At 38.4% G+C, this 17,751-nt stretch overlaps 1 protein-coding gene across 4 annotated transcripts in view; it reads left to right on the forward strand.

Moving 5' to 3' along the window:
- Positions 1 to 17,751, forward strand: part of Unc5d (unc-5 netrin receptor D) — a 543,514-nt gene that overhangs the window by 62,704 nt on the left and 463,059 nt on the right. The gene's annotated exons all lie outside the window — the stretch shown is intronic.

Genomic DNA, 17,751 nt, shown 5'->3' on the forward strand with positions numbered 1-17,751 from the left:
TGTGTGTGTGTGTGTGTGTGTGTGTGTGTGTGTGTGTGTGTGTGTGTAGGTGCTCTCACTTGCCATGCCTGTGTGGAAGCTAGAGGTTGACCTGGCTGCAATCCCCTATTGTTCTTCACCTTAGTTCTTGAAGTAGGAACTTAGGACTAGAGCTGGTGTAGAGTGAGTCTGTCTGGTGTGTCCCCATCCCTGAGTGCTCCCACCCTGACTTCTGCCTGCACTGATTCCCTGCGTGGTCTGGTTACCCAAACTTAGGTCCTCATGTTTGCACAGTGAATACTTTCCTACTTTGCTTTGTCCTAGCTTTTAGTTGTATTTTAAACTGAGAGATATTATAACTCCTATCATTTTAAAATTTTCGTGGCGTACCCCCGAATTTTACTAAAATAAATCTACTAAAGATAAAATTATAGTGGGAAAGAAAATCTGTACTGTTTAAAAGCATTTGGTCTGAGTGAATTTTCTTAAGTGCCTATATTTTAAAATCCCCAGTGAAATATAAGTGCTTGTTGGTTAGTAACTCTTACTACCTACCTCTAGGAAAAAAAATGCTTATACTTTATTGGGTAATTGGAAAATATAAGCCTCATAGGAAATTATCTCTGCAGTGAATCATCTCTGAAATCTGACCCCGATTTTCACAGCATCTGGGGAAGCTGAACTGTGTTTTGGGCATGGCTAGACCTTATGTGAAGTCTGCATTCCCACTCCACGTGGAATTGTTTCGCTGAAAGCTAGAGGACCCCAGTGATGGCTTAGCAGGCCCATTCTGTTTTGTTGTGAGTTTGGTGGCTGTATTTAGTTTGCCATTTGAGATTTCCAGTTGAAAGACAATTTTGGCAAATCTCAGATTTCATTAGTACGGATGTATTCACAGTTGGGGAAATAAAAATAATAGTGGATCCCATGTGTTAGTTTAGAATCTAAGCACAAGACTGGTTGGAAGTAAATAATGTGTTTCCCAGTGACTCGTTATCATTGCAACTGATTACAAGGCAATGGGATGAGAGTCCTCTGATGGATGTCCTCTTTTCCAGATTTTGTGTTTTCCCCAGGAGTTCAGGGCAAGGGGGTCTCATTAATCTAAATAGCACGTATCTTCAGGATTCCATGAGTTGGTGGCAAGATTGTCTCTGACTGGGGCTAGTTACTAATGGGAGAGTGAGAAGAGTGAAGGTTATTCTTTGGATGGTGAAGAAGTGCTCAAGACAGTGTGAGAAGTGATGGATCAGGGAAAAAGACATCTGAGTGAGTGTAAAAATCATTTAAATTGCCCTAGATTTAAATGATAGAGTTTGAAATAGAAAGGAAAGGCAGGCAATGCATCATCATTTGCAGTGTACCTGCTTTAATTAACCTTGCATTTCCACTTGCATAGTCGTTTGGGTAGATGAGGAAAAAATACTGTGGGATAAAATTGACCTTGCCTTCCTCCACATGCATATGGAAATGCCATACAGGGACTTTACAATTAATATTGATTCAATGTCAGAAGGGTAGCATTGATTGCAACGGGGAAGACTGGGTGGAGGGGTTCTGAAATTTTCATTTGGAATGTAGGAAAGTGCAAGCTCCAGTTATTGATCTATGTCGAGATATTGAAGGTATTGCTGAGGCCTGTCGTAAGCCACTTTTACACAGGCATCTTTCTCAGACACCTTTGATGATGCTTTCTATATCTTTTACTAAAAAGACAGAAATGTATTTGATGTAAGCAGTTGAAATGCCTATATTAAGCATTTTCCTTACAAGGATATACACGAATGCATACATACAAGCCTAGACAGCACAGGCTTTTCCTAGCACATGACTTTTGCATACCATGGGTCTGTCAGAAGTAATTCTTTCCTCAAGTAATTCAACAAAGCCTTACATCAAGTAGGCACAGCCTCATTCTTACTGGTCAGTATAAAACTATTCTCACCCGGTAAAAAAAAAAAAAATTGTTGCATGAATCCAAGGGCATTCCTTCAGGGACATTACAAGCTCATGGACAGGTTTTATGACCACTGTTCTGAGTTAACAGCCACTACGGGGAAGTTAAATTAATAAATTTGTTCATCAGGGTGCTATTTACACTTCTGCTGTCAACTCCAATTACTTATTTTTAAAATAAAAACTTTGGCCTTCATGATAGTCTCCAGGGCCTGTCAGTGAATGATAATGTGTTTGACTGTCTTCAGCTATGTTAGAATTCTCAGGTCTGCCATCTGCTAGGAGGAACAAGAGAGCTCAATCAATATTTATACATACAAAATGACAGTTCTGGTGAGGGGAAACAACTTAAGTGAACACATGGTTGATATTTGCACTAGTGTTACTAAGATACACATAAGTGAGAAATTGGTAGTGATTCTCTCATGCCCTGGATGCTTGGACATGTTACAGGAAGAATAAGAACTCCAAGGCTGATGGACAGGACATGAGATATGTGTCAGCGGTTTAAAACAGAAGAGAGATAATGTAGGTAGATGGCTGACATCTTAGATAGGGTTTCTATAGCTGTGCTAACACATGATGAACAAAACCACCATGAAGAGGATGGGGTTCATTTTGCTTCCAGGTCACAGTCCATCTTTGAAGGAAATCAGGAAGGAACTCAAGGCAGGAACTAAAATAGAGGCTATAGAGAAGTGCTGCTTATTGGACTGATCCTCATGACTTACTCAGTCTGCTTTTTTCTACAATTCAGGAGTGTCCCCAACCCCTGCCATGGGATGGGTCCATCCACAGCAACCATTAATCATGAAAATGTACTGCAGATTTGCTTATGGATAATATGATCAGAGGATTTCCTTACCTGGAGTTTCTTTTCCCTAATACCTTTATCTTGTGCCAAGCTGCCCAAAACCCAACGACAATAACCTTTATCCTAAAAGATAAAACACTTAGTTGAAGTGTTTAACAATAAAATTATCAAGTTTCCACCTCAGTGATGAAGTTCTTCTATGGCACTGGGTTAAAATATATATAATATACTATATAATAATATTATATAAATATAAAAAATATATAAATGATATATTTATGTATGTTTGTGTGTGTGTATGTTTTGACCAAACTCAGGACCTCTTGTTTGTGGCACAAGCATTTTATTAATGTAGCCGTTTCCCCCAGTCTTAAGTATATATTATTGAATATTGAATAATTTCAGATACTTTTTATAATATTTTAGAACTTCATACATGATCACGTCTACATTACTCCTGTCCTATAACTTCTCCTATGCCCTAATCTTAATTCCAATTCATGACTTCTTTATGTCTCTCTCTCTCTTTCTCCCTCTCTCCCTTCCCCCATCTCCTGAGTCTATTTATCACATGTGTTTAAGACTGATCGATTAGGATAACACAGTCTATACAGCGCTTGTCCTTGGAGGAAGCTGATTTTCTCAACAGTCATTGACCACCTCTAGTTTTCCCTCTTGAGGGTAGGACATTGTGGAATTTTCCCTGTTCTTTTGGGAACGACAACAGATGTATCCATTTCATCTGTTTTGGTCAGGCACCATACTGTTGACATTTCATGGCAGCTTCCCTGTCCTGACTAGTGAATACTATCTAGCAAAAAGCATCCTGGTCTTCTGGTTCTCACAAACTTTCCCCACACTATTTTGCCATGTTCCCCGAGCTTTAGGAATAAGGGTTGTGTTTCAGATGTTCATTTGGCATTTGGCTCCCCACAGTCAATTCTCCTCTGCGTTTTCCCCAGTTATGGGTCTCTAAAATACTCTCCATCATAACATGTAGACACTGTACACATTTATGAAATGGCAGCAGGAGGTTTTCCTCTCCAGACTGTGACCTCTTCAGCCATGGATAGTTGCTGTGTGCTATAAGCTTAACATCTAGATAAGACTGGGTAGGAATGCTGGCTTTTCTGTCCTAGAAGCTTGCATAGCACCTTCCAATTCTATGATAGGCAGCTCTCAGGAATGAGAGAGGACAGTAGAGAATTTCCATGGGCTGCATTTCACCTGGCTTTCCTCAAATGCTTGTATACTGTTATAGTGTATGTACTAAAGCTAAGGAAATTTGTACTGTATATTACTGTCAACTAAACTGCAATCCTAATTCAAATTTAACACTATTTTTTGGTCATTTTCCTCCCAGAATCCAAGGCATAACATTGTTTGTAGCCATCCTAACCTGTTTCTAGCTCATGATATATATATTTATACGTGACTCCGTGAAGCATTCCGATACTTGGTTTTGGTTTGTGTTCCCTGCACTCAAGGATGCTCATTTATTTTCAGCACATTTGGATAAACAGCTCAGATTCTTATGAAATCTTTGACATAGTGTTTCCTTAAAGTTAAAATTTGGAAGAAAGGATAAGGATGTTTTCTAATTAGAGATCAGTGGGCTTATCACTACCTTGGGTGTCTAACTCTGTAGCCCTGACTGGCCTGGACTTTTCTATGTAGACCAAGCTGGCATCAAATTCTCAGTAGCACACTTTTCAAGTTCTGGAATTAAAGATGTATACCACCCCCATGCTTAGCTATTCAAATATTTGTTCTGTTGCTCTCCTTGTGGAGTTCCTGTCCTCTCCAGATCTTACTGTTTCTCACTTCTTTCCTAAGATTCCCTGCACTCTGCCCAAAGGTTGCCCATAAGCCTCAGCATCAGCATTAATAGTCTGCAGGGCAGAGCCTTTCAGAGGTCCTCTGTGTAAGGCTCCTGACTTGTTCCATCTTTTCTCCTTCTTCTGATGTCCATTCTTTTTGCCTTTCTGGATGGGAATTGAGCATTTTAGCAAGAGTCCTCTCTCTTGATTAGTTTTTTTAGGTGTACAGATTTTAGTAGGTTTATCCTATGTTATATGTCTATATGAGTGAGTATATACCATGTGCATCTTTCTGCTTCTGGGATAGCTCACTCAGGATGATCTTTTCCAGAACCCACCATTTACCTGCAAATTTTATGATTTCCTTGTTTTTTATTGCTGAGTAATATTCCATTGCGTAGATATGCCACAATTTGTGCATCCATTCCTCCACTGAGGGGAATCTGGGCTGTTTCCAGCTTCTGGCTATTCCAAATAAGGCTGCTACATACATGGTTAAGCAAATGACTATGCATGGAGATAACCTAAGACCCTTACACAGATGTAGCCCATGGCAGTTCAGTATCCAAGTGGGTTCCATTGTAATAGGAACAGGGACTGTCTCTGACATGAACTGATTGGCCTGCTCTTTAACTACCTCCCCCTGAGGGGGAAGCAGCATTACCAGGCCACAGAAGAAGATAATGAAGCCACTCCTGATAAGACCTAATTGACTAGGATCAGAAGGAAGGAAAGGAGGACCTCCCCTATCAGTGGACTTGGGGAGGGGCATGCATGCAGACAGTGGAGGAAGGGAGGGATTGGGATAGAAGGAGGGAGAGAACCACAGGGGGGATACAAAGTGAATAAAGTGTAATTAATTAAAAAAAACAAGAAGAAAACTATAGAAACTATGAAAATATTTTTTAAATAAAATATATTTGTTGCTTTTCTCAATGCTATTCAGATAATTCTATAAAATTTGATAGTTACCTTTTATTTAGCTTCTGTAACCCAGTGTAGAACAGTGTAGAAGCAATATTCTAATAACATAAGTATTTTGTTTGTTTTTTCAAGACAGGGTTTCTCTGTGTAGACTTAGCTGTCCTGGACTCACTCTGTAGACCAAGCTGGCCTCAAACTTACAGAGATCCACCTGCTTCTGCCTCCCCAAGTGCTGGTATTACAGGCATGTGCCAGTATGTCCATCTTAATTTATGTATTTTTAAAAAACTTCCTAATTAATACATATATGATAGAGAAGAATAAATTGAGAGAGAGTTGTCCATCACTCAGGTGGGCTATCAGGTCTTCAGGGACTTGCAAGTAAAATGCAGAGCTCTGCTTGGCACAAAGCATTCTATGTACAGCCGTGTTATCTTCATACCTTCCCTGCTTATGTGGGCTCCGCTGCTGTTTGCTCCTCTTTTTGTCTTTTACAATTAACTTTTAGTTAGCAAACAAAGAGTGGTTTGAGTGTGACATTTTCATAAGTGGGTTTTAATATAATCGTTTGTATTCACTCCATCTCCACACTCCTCTCAAGAGAACAGGAGTCCTATCAGATTGGAGTGCCAGCCTTATGATCTGTATTGGTCCCTTCCATCCCTTTAAAGACACTGATATTTTATGTGAAGTTCTCAGAGAATTAATTTAAAATAAACAAACAAACAGAACTGGACGAAAATCCAATCACACAGGTTCTTAAGAGGTCAATGAACAATTTATGGGTAGATACAATTCAATGTTAATGATTGCCTATTCAATCATAGTAAAATGATTGTTTTTCCAACATGTTAGTGGCATGTTATGGCTAAGGACCATGCAAGTGGCAAATAATATGATAAATAGGATTTAAGAAAGCCTAGAGGACAGAGATGTCATAAAACCTGATGGGCACTCTATATGGACTAAGTCTCAGAGTTGGGTATAAATTTATGAAAATAGAGAGGTAGGAGAATTGAGGTAGAGTATGTATTATACAGTTAATTTACTGATGGTACCGATGGAAGTAGGAATAAAAATGGAGAAGTTGTGGGTAATATCCAACAAAATCTAGTCACATTGATTTCTTTTGAGTAATGCGTATCTAGGTGATTTCATCATTGTTTAATTCTTGTAGAAAGACAATTGAGATAGACAAGACTAGGGACTATAGTTTTGGATTGTACAAAAGTGTGATGTGATTTTGGATTGCATGTTGCTCTAGTTTGGAACTTGAAAGTTTGTTGCTAATCAAAAATAGTAGGAGTGCTAAGAGATGGTGGTTGACAAGACGTGTTACATCATTGGAAGTGGATCCTTCAAGTGGGTAGGAGACATCCAGCTCCTTCCTATCATTGTTGCCATGAGGTGTGCACCTTTGTTCTGTTATGAGCTCTCTGCCTGTGTTTTGCCTCAACATATGCCCCAAACCAACATGGCCAAACAACTATGGACACAGTCTTCCAAAGTGAGGAGGAAGAAATAACATTTTGCTTAATAAGATGATTATTTCAGGCCGTTGTCATGAAAATAGAAGGCTGATTAGCACAATTGGCGTAACACAATAGTCACCACCACTGTGTGGTGAGCAGGCCTGAGTTTCTAGGACTATTGTTGGCCAAATTAATGAATCCTAAAAAAAACATTTTATTCTTCATTTTTAAAGTAACAACCCCTCCTTCATGGGAGTGTTGTGAAGACTAATGAAGTAACACATGTAAATGCTTTCCACAGAATAAGCAGATAGATTTGAATGGGGATTAATGTTTGCTTCAATGAACAGTACATATATACTCTGGATCTGATGCTTCTGTGATGGTTTGATTCAAATATGTAAAGTGGATAGAATTTTAAACACATCAGTGGATATCTGCAGCACCAACCTGCGAGACAAATGGTCACAGGATAGGAGGAGAGAGAACCAATCAAAGCCATTTCCAAGATATGAAGAAGGCAACTTTATGTCAGTTCTTGAGAAATACTGATGGCCTGTACTTTAATTTGTCATATTTGAAATCTGTGTATTGATGCTCCTGAACTCCATGGTGGCATTAATGGATTTCTCTCTGTTTCCTAGAGTAATAGGTGAAAAGAAGAACTCCCACATTAGGGAAAAATAATTCCTTTCATTGTTTGTTTCTGAGCTTTTATGCTGGTACTGTATCTCATTCAATCTGGATTGCATTCTCCAAGGTAAAGTCATGTTTCCCAGACTAACATTGTTTTCCAATTAATTAAAATCAGTTAAGAACAATTTAATTGAATGCTGTCACAAGTACCATAAATCACTGTGATGCCTCACTGTTGTCACCTAGCTCCGGAAAAACACCTCTTATGGCAGGATCCAGTGCAGCTTAGAATAATATTGAAAACGTTTATCTAGGATGACATAATTGTCAAATCTGTAATTGTGCTTGTGTTGTCTGTAGCATAATCTACCATTTGAAAATGCTGGAAATCACTGCTGTCATTGAGCCAGCCACTTAAATATATGTAGCAAGATTTCTTGTCTGCCAAGATTTTAAGAAAAGTCCTGATGTGACTTGATGTGCTGGGGTGGGTGGATATGAGGCAGGGGTACCCTCTTCTGAGAAGAAGGGGATGTGGGAGAGAGAGAAGAGGTGGGAGGGAGGGACTGGAAGGAGAGAAGGGAAGGGACTGAATTTAGGATGTAAAGTGAATAAATAAATAAGCTTATAAAAAGATTTTAAGAAAAGCATATTTTTTTTTCTTGATAATTAGGCTTAATGTCCTAAGTGTCAGGAAGTTCCTGCCTGTCTGTTCTCACTACTAGATATGGGGAGAATAAAGGTTAGCCTGGCTTCATCTTGCAACTAAGAATTATTAGGTACAGAAATTGGATACAGAAATCCTTTGAAGGAATGAGGATGGGTTTGTCACACTGGATAATATTTCAAATGAATTTTGACATATTGAATAGGCTTCATAACAACTGATTAGCATCTCGGAATACTGAGACACTCCAGTGACACCAGCTGCCTTGCAAAAAATTTCAGAGCCTAGCATGGATTCACCCAAACTGAAAGAAGTGTTCAGTTTGTGTTGAATTTTTTCCTCTGTTTTTGCACTTTTTAGCACAGGATGATAATCTATGGTAGGCCCTCCAAGCATCGGGCAACTGTCCCACACAAACTTGTAATATATTAGCATTTGTTTTGTATTCATTTCCTTATTGCTCTATAATCTGAATTGTCACATTAATCTCTTGCCTGTGTCCCCTGTTTCTTGATAGCTCTCTATTAGTGCAGGGTGGTTCTCTGACAGACAGCTGAAGCCCACATTGTAAAACAATGTAACTGGTTGTTGGAATGCAGCAATCATTTCAAATGTAGTGGGTATTTCTACATAAAGGGAAACACCCACTTCATCACTTTGGGAATAGCCCACAGTTTTCATATTAGAATTCACCTGAGTTTTGTTTTCATTATGGAGTTCATTTTTTAAGGGCAAGGAATGAATGCTTGTGTAAATTTCAACCTCCCCACACAAAACCAAAATAAAAAAAAAAAAAAAGCCTACAAAACCAGCATCAGTTCAAATATCCAGAAAGATATAGTTCATGGCCATCTTTCTTTTGCCATTTACTATAATTATATTCTATAATATGGTGATTTATTTTAGTGCTCCTATACTTGACTACTGAGCTGTCACAAAGAAATTGTGTGAATATACTGTACAGACTGCTCATCAAATTCTTTCTTCCATGAAATGAAACAGAACCATGTTCCAAATGAAAGAAAATTACTGTAATTATTGCATTCCATGTGGAAGTTTGTGATTACCTGAAGAAAGAAAATCCAGCAACCTCTCAACCTATCAATAGACAAATCTTTATGACCTTCTGCATCATCTTCTCAGTGAGAATCATGGGGGGAAGACCGATTGTGCTGGGTTATCAGAGAAGAATTAGGTTTCATCTATATAGTTAAGAATATGAACATAGGTTATGGCTGTCCAGGTTCAAATCCTGTCACTACCATTTGAATGCTGTATGACTTGACCTTTTTTTGTTCCAGTTTCTTCATGTGTTACAGGAAAATAATACTTTAGTCCCTGTGGGATTATTTCTAACATTGAATATGTGTATCTAATGCCTTGAAAATTACTCAGTGCATAGGAAGAGTTCTGACAAGTTAGTCATAGTTAGCATTTTAAAGCTCTGCTAGTATAAATGGGTCTACTCAAGTTACTGGTAGATTAAATATCAGAATGAGCTAATGGTGAGACAAAGGTATATTATATAAAAGCTGATTTGTTGGTAACAGCATGGGAGAGGGAGAAGGAATGGGGGAAGCAGAAGAAGCACACAGAGAGAAAGAGGGGAGAAGAGAGGGAGGGAAGGAGTTAGGGAGGGAAAGAGGGAGAGAGAGAAAGGAAGGGACAAAGGGAAAGGGAGAGAGAGGGAAGGGCCAGGGGCAAAAGGGTATAAAGAAGCCAGAAGAACCAAAATATCTGGATGATATAGTGAAGGGCCCCTGGGAAGGGAAAGCCTTGCCCCTAGGTAGAAAGCAGGATATGCCAGCCACCCTGAAGCCTTGCAGCTGGCAGGGACCTAACAGTTACATATGGTTATGCTTTACTGAGTATAGGAGAGGTGATAGGAGAATGGAAATACTGTTCTAATTTTCTAAATCGATGGACCATTTGGATTCTGAAAATAATACATTATTATAGCTCTTTTCCAAAAAAAAAAAAATCTAGTCAAAACTGGTAAACAGGTGGCTTTTGAGCACTGAGGAAAAAAGCAGGGTCGTCACCAACCATCAAAATGTGTCAATTAAAAGCCAGTCACTTCAAAATAGCCTACTCTCATTTGTGGAAAGTCACACAATTGTTTGACTAGGGATGCCTTTTCTGGGTATACGGATTCTTCCCTTTTTGTGCTCTTTGATCAGAATGAGGCGGCATGAGCTTGATCAAGTAGAGTTGCAGTTTCACACGTCCAATGTGATTGTTGCAGTGGGGTGCTAGAGTAACAAACAAGGCACACTAATTTTTCCAATTCTGTTCAATATTCAAGCCACATGAGCAAACATGCTTATTGTGTAAGTGACCTACATTTCTGAAGGTTTAGCTAATGTTACTGGTAGATGTGTGTGAAAACACACAAGCCATGCAACAAAATAAAAGAACCCTAAGCTAGACAATTAATTGGAACAATGGTTGAAATGCATTAAGACATTTGTTACTCTCTCTTTCTCTCTCTCAGCTTATTAAAACATTATCAAATAACCAAATGTTCTAGGCTTAACTGAAATCATAGTTAAAAACATTTTGAAGTCTGAAACTTGCAAGTTCTGTTTTGATTGATTAATGCTGCTTGATTGGATGGGATGGACTTACCTGGTAGAGTGTAGTGGTGGTAAAACATCTTATGTCTAAGTGATGAGTCTATTCTCAGAAAGTTGATGTGGAAAAGCAGTATGTGGGGAAGATGACAGGTCAGTACAGAAACACTTCAGTGAGGCAAATAGAGTTCTTGTATATTCACAGCCATGAACACTGAACATCAAGCAATGGTATCAAGAAATAACTACAGAAAGGATGTAGTTCAGGTAAGAGGGTTGGGTGAACTCTGACTGAGAGGACAGTGTTACTCTATCTAGATTGACTTTAAGACTGTTTAAAGTTATAATTTTCTTTTTATATATGAATGTGCATATGCCAGTATACCTTTGTGAAGGTCAGAAACTTGCAGGAGTAGGTTGTTTTCTTCCATCATGTGGTTCCTGATGGTGGAACTCTGGTCATCAGGTTTGGTGGCAAGTCCCTTTACCTACTGAGTCTTCTTGTTGGTCTGATGAGTGGATGTGTAATGGAGACTGAAAGGATTAGACCAGTTGTGTTCACAACAAACAGAGTATGACATAGATGCTCCTAAGTAATAGTAGTTAGGAAAAGGCACTCATGCTGTTTCTCCTCTCAGCAGTGGGAACCTATCTGCCTTGGATCTGTGTAGGGCTTGTGCATGCTACCGCATTCTCTGTGAGGTCATATGTGTTTTGGTCCACTTATATCTTTAAGGCACTGTTTCCTTGGTGTCCTCCATCCCCACTGGCTTTTCTCCTCTTTTGTACTGTTTCCTGAGCCCTAAGGGGAGGAATTTGATGAAGAAATTTCATTTAGGGCTAAGTGTTCCAGATTGTCTCATTGCCCAGTTACAAGTCTTTATATTAGCTCTCATCCTCTACAGGAGGAAGCATCTCTGACATGGCTGAGCATGACCTGATCTGTGGGCATAGCAGAATATTATGAGAAGTCCTTCTATTGCTATGTTCCTTTAGCAGAACAATAGTAATTGTTTTTTTCCTTAAGTCTCTGACCTATCTAGTCTCAGAGTCTTGTTTTTTGTAGGGTAGTGGAGAGAGATGGACCATGTGATCCTAGTAATCCCAGAATGTTTAACTGACAGGATCAGCAAGAGGAGATATGTCAGTGTTTAACCATATTCCTTGTCTCTTTGGCACAATTAAGGCACACGGTCAATCCAGATTGAAGTAATTGGCAAATGACCCCTGTCTTAAGGAGTCAAAATGTGCACAGCTACTTAGCTATGTCTTAGAGATTTCCAGTGACGCAAGTGTGTTACTGTCAACCTTAGTTACCTCTCAGGTACATAGAAGTTTGCTAACTTGCTTGCCCCCACACAGAGCTGGGAAGTAGCAGGCCTGGGACTTTGCATGTAGGCAATCTGGTTCAGAAGTCAGGTTCTAGGAACTTCTTAGGGCAGGTGAACAGACAAGGGTAAACACTAGGACCAGAAGTTGACTATCTCTTTGCTTGCTTCACTTGACACTATTTTTTTTAATTAATTTTCGTAATTGTCTTAGTCAAAGTTCTATTGCTATGAAGACATGACTATGGCAATTCTTCTGAAGAAAAGCACTTGATTGGAACTGGCTTACAGTTCAGAATTTTAGTCTGTTATAGTCATGGCAGGAAGCATGGCAGCATGCAGGCAGACATGGTTCTGGAGAGGTGACTGAGAGCTATATATCAGGATCTGCAGTCAGCAGGAATAGAGTGAGACATTGGACCTGGTTTGAACATCTGAAACCTGAAATCTTGCCCCCACCCTAGTTATTCAATTCCCCCAACAAAGCCATACCTACTCCAACAAGGCTATACCCCATAATAGTAACAGATACTGTGGAGGCCATTTTCATTCAAACCACCAGAATAACACAGACTATTACCTCTTTTGCTCACTTATTCTTAAGTGTTTTATTGTGCAGTGCTTTCTTTGAATGTATCACTCTCGGCCCCACGTGATTTCTTCCTCAGTGACTTTATAATTAGTATATAGAAAGGACGCTGAGTTTTGTATGTTTACTACTTTGCTAAATTTTTCAATTTTCATTTGGTGGAGTGTTTAGGGTCTTCTAAATTCCTGAAATCTGAAAACAACAACAAAAATTACACAATTTTGCTTCAGTAGTAGTATTAACATTAGTATTCCTTTCATTTATTTCCCTCGATTGATTACTCCGGTTAAATTTTAAGCACTATATTGAATAAAAATGACAAGAGTCAGAGCTGGAGAAATGACTCGGTAGTTAAAGAGCACTTATTGATGTTTTAGAGGACTGAGCTTCAGTTTCCAGCACCCACATGGTAGTTCAAAACACATTTCTCGTTGTTGGGGGAACGGGAGTGCATTGTTCTGACCTCCGAGGATACCAGGGGTACATGCATTCATGGAACCAAACACGCATACATGCAGGCAAACACCCATATACATAAACCCATAAAATAAGCCTTTTTGGAAAAGAGTGACCAGTGTACATGGCCTTGTCTTGTTACTGACTTTAGAGGAAATGCTTTGTTTTCTCCCATTTAGTATGATACTGTTATTGTTTTGTTATATGTTGTGTTGCGGCTTATCCCTTAGTATTGTTTCTTCTGTTTTGAAGGTAATTAGAAAACTCTGCATCATGATGGAACACTAGAGTGAGGAGACAGTTTATGCTGTGGAAGAAAGGTTTTGCAATCCATTTTTCTGACAGAAAATGTATAATAGGCTCCAGAAAACATAACATTAAGGGAAGAGAAATTACAACTAATACGTTTTCACATAGATCTCCTACTTTTTAAGAGAAGTGAAGTTGGTCAATAACAACGTGAGACAATGTTCAATATCTATAGCTATCAGGGAAATTAAAGTCAACACTACGCTGAGATTCTGTACACCTCAGTCAGAATTGGCATTATGGTACCATAACAAATGTTGTCAAGAATTAAGAGGGTGTGGGAAGCCTTTATATACTGCTGGTGGGAATGCTAATTAGTCCATCTACCATGAAAACCAGTATGGAGCATCCTCAAATATATCCAAATTGGACTAAATACTATATACAATCTATTTTTAACATTATTCTGGTTGCCAAGGGAATTAATTTCAGCAAATAATAAAGATGCCTACATACCCATATTCATTTCAGAATTATTCACAATAGTTAGAGGAATCTGCCTATCAGACCATTAATAGATGAATGGATGAAGAATACATATACACAGGCACACACACACTTGTATTTAAATAAATTCATATGTATACACATTCATATATACATGCGTACATATATATATATATATATATATTTCTATACCTAGATAGTAACATATACACACAAATATACAATAGTATTTTATAGTCATAAAAGTATAACCTCTAATATTTGCAAAAAATAAATGGAACTAAAGATCTTTATGTTACTTGAAATAAACGACTCAGAAAGGTAAAAACCATGAGTTTTATATGACAGGAAATCTTAACATAGAGAAGGCAAAGAAATGGGATGGAGGAGATTCAGGGAAAAGATATGACATTAGAAGAGCAAACTATTTAAAAAGGCAAATGGATGAAGCAGAGTTATCTGGGAGGTAATTAATAATGGGATGGAATATATCATGAAATATACCATGTTTATATGCTATGTATAAAAATGTCACAGTGAATTTTATTAATATGTACTAATGAATGAAGGGAGCAGAGAGAGACAGAGAGAGAAGGGAAGGGAAGGGAAGGGAAGGGAAGGGAAGGGAAGGGAAGGGAAGAGAAGAGAAGAGAAGAGAAGAGAAGAGAAGAGAAGAGAAGAGAGAGAAGAAAAGAAAAGAAAAAAAGAGAGTAGAAGAGAGGAGCCAGAACATATATGTTGCAGAGATCTTGCAAGCGGGAAAGAAATGAAATATTTTCTCGAGACTCTAGAGACCCACTGAAGCACAGTGATCAGAAGATTGACATTATCAGCTTGACAGCCTAGAAAGATCAGTTGAACCGCATGGTGGAAAATGGATTATAACAGAGCAAGCCTGGAAATACACTGACCAGTCAACCCAGCCACCTAGTCAGCACATAAGCTGAGAGGATTACCAGAGGAAGCCTGATTGGAGGCAGTGATGATTGAATTAGTAGATGATTTTATTGCAGTTAAGGAAATATCATGGTAAATTTTCCCACAGTACTGATGAGATATTTATAAGGAACAACTTAAGGTGTTGTTAAGAAAAACTAGAATTGTACATGTGTAATACATTTAGGGACATGCAGTCACCTTGCTATGTTTCAACAAAGGATGAGTAAAAAAGAAAAATGATTTTTTTTTCTTTGAAGTAACATATTGTTGAATTTGACAGTGCAGGTATGAAACAGAGTTAAGAATAAACTTGCTTTATTCCCCACTCTGTTTCTGGAAGTGCGAGTCTAGAGAATACTTTTTCAGTGAACACAAAGTCCATGGGTGATTGTCCAATCTGCAAACCTACCTCAAAAAAGTGTGAACATATATTTTGCAGAATGTTGACTAGTCAGCATCTTAGAAAAATCACAAACATTTTCTAAGCATTTAGAAACAAAAGCAGACTTTTGTTAATGAGATTTAGTGATTCTGATGGTCTGCCTTTCTGAGAAGGCTGGTGAGAGCCTGAAAGAACATGATTAGGGCTTCCACGTTGAATGTAATTGTTCAGGCTATGTAAGTTTTTACCCAGTCCCATTCCGTGCGGTGAGTAAGGTCAGGGATAATGCAGGCACTGCAGGCAGTCGTTCCCCTCATTGCTTCTATCACTCTGCATTTTCAGGAAATATTCTATCAGATGGCTTGGCAATGCTAGAGACGCCAGAGGACGTTCATTTGATCCCGGAGAGCAACCGTGACAGCCAAGAGCCAATATTTGAAAGATATGAAGTCATTTCAGCATAAAATAAAGGTTCTAACTTTTAGAGGATAAGCTAACATCACAACTTTGAGTTTAACTTCTCCATTCTTTGGATAAAGATATTGAGGCTTGGGACCGTTAGATGATTTTTTTCAAGGTTGTATAGCTAATTAGTGCAGAGTTATGGAAATAACCCAACTTTCTAGTTCCTATTCACTGCATCTTCCATCATCATGTGCTATTTCAATAGCTCATAATAGCTATGATTAATTGGCCCCAAATATTATATGTCACAGGAAGATTGGTATACCTGTTACTGCTAAAATTTAAAAAAAAAAGTCTGTTTGCTGATATATATATATATGTAAAACTGGTGACTAGAATGACCCACAAGGCCTTTTTTTGGACATTTATAAAACCCCTTTAACTCTCTTCAAGAAAAAAAGTGACATTTATATGTAAATATATATCACTTTGCATATATATATACACATCACATATATATATATCATTTTTTTCTTGAAGAGAGTTAAAGGAGTTTTATAAATGTCCAAAAAAAGGCCTTTGTGGGTCGTTCTAGTCACCAGTTATTAATTAAATGATGTCCCTGGCCACAAAGATTATTAAGATACTATCTTGGTAGATTTGTTGTGGTCAAAGGTATATCTTTTAGCTTAGCCATCCCAAAATTAAATTATGCCAGTATATAAGGATGTGTTCAACCAGGGTTGCTGAATCACATTAACTAAACTTGAAAGAGACCAGCAGAAAGCAGAATGCCCATCAGTCTATAATGGGAAGTATCACCATCAGTTAAAGTAGGTCGATTCCCAATGACCTATTGCGCATACTCTCTCCTGCCTTCCCTGTCCTGTGAAGCCAGGTTTCTGGTTAAACTCAGAGTTCAGTGGTGGGCAGGTGCATAAATTAATGCTTTGAAGAGAGAGTACTTTCTGAATATGTATATGTGTGTATGTATATGTAGAGAAACCGTAGGAGGCATTTGTTAAAGGAATTGTCTCATGTGATGATGGATGCTAAGTTGTCTTATGGAGGATTGTCTTCAGGCCTTGAGATGGCAGTGTATGTACAGACCTAAAACTTCAGACCCAGAAAACACCATCAGCACAGACCCCAACAGTTACAGCATGAACCGCTTGGCATCGATGCTGGGAACCAAATTCGGGTCGTTTGCAAGGACAGTACATACTCTTAATCTCAGAGCTTTCTTTGTAGCCCCAATCTGTGCCACTTTGGTGATACCTCTTTATATTTAAGGTTTAAGAATATTTTTTAAGCTGTGTGTATTTGTGTACAGATGTGTGTGGATATGTGGTTATTAGTGTAGGTGCCTTGAAGTCTCCAATACTTCTGGAATTGGAGTTATAGTTCCCCATGAGCCACCTCATATAGGACCTGATCTCTGGCCTTCTGGAAGAGAAATGCTCTTAATGGATGAGCCATCTTTGCAGCACGGATACCCATTTTTCAGGGTTGTTTGAAGATGAGAAACAATTTTAACCTCGGTGTGATTGTGAAAGCCTTTAGTGCCAACACGCAGAAAGTAGGGAGGTAGAGACATGCAAATCTCTATGAGTTCAAGACCAGCCTGGTATACATAGAGTTCCAGGACAGCCAGTAACTTACAGTTATAAAATTAATATGCCCTTCCCAGAGAGAAACCACTTCAAGAACTTAGAGATTAATAAAGATAAACTTTTTAACTTTAATTCTGAGATCATCATTTAATTACAACATTTCTCCTTTCCATTTACTTCCCCTAAAACTAGTGGTTCTCAACCTTCCTAACAATGCACCCTCATGTGGTGGTGACCTAGAGCCATAAAATTGTTTTTTAGCTACTTTATATCTGTAATCCTGCTAGTTATAAATTGTAATGTAAATATCTGATATGCAGAATAAATGATATGCAACCCCCAAAGGGTTTGTGACCCATAGGGTGAGAACAACTGCTCTAAACCTTCCCATATACCTATCTATCTATCTATCTATCTATCTATCTATCTATCTATCTATCTA

Source organism: Psammomys obesus, unplaced genomic scaffold, assembly GCF_907164565.1.
Source record: "Psammomys obesus unplaced genomic scaffold, mPsaObe1.curated_primary_1811, whole genome shotgun sequence".
NCBI lineage: Eukaryota > Metazoa > Chordata > Mammalia > Rodentia > Muridae > Psammomys > Psammomys obesus.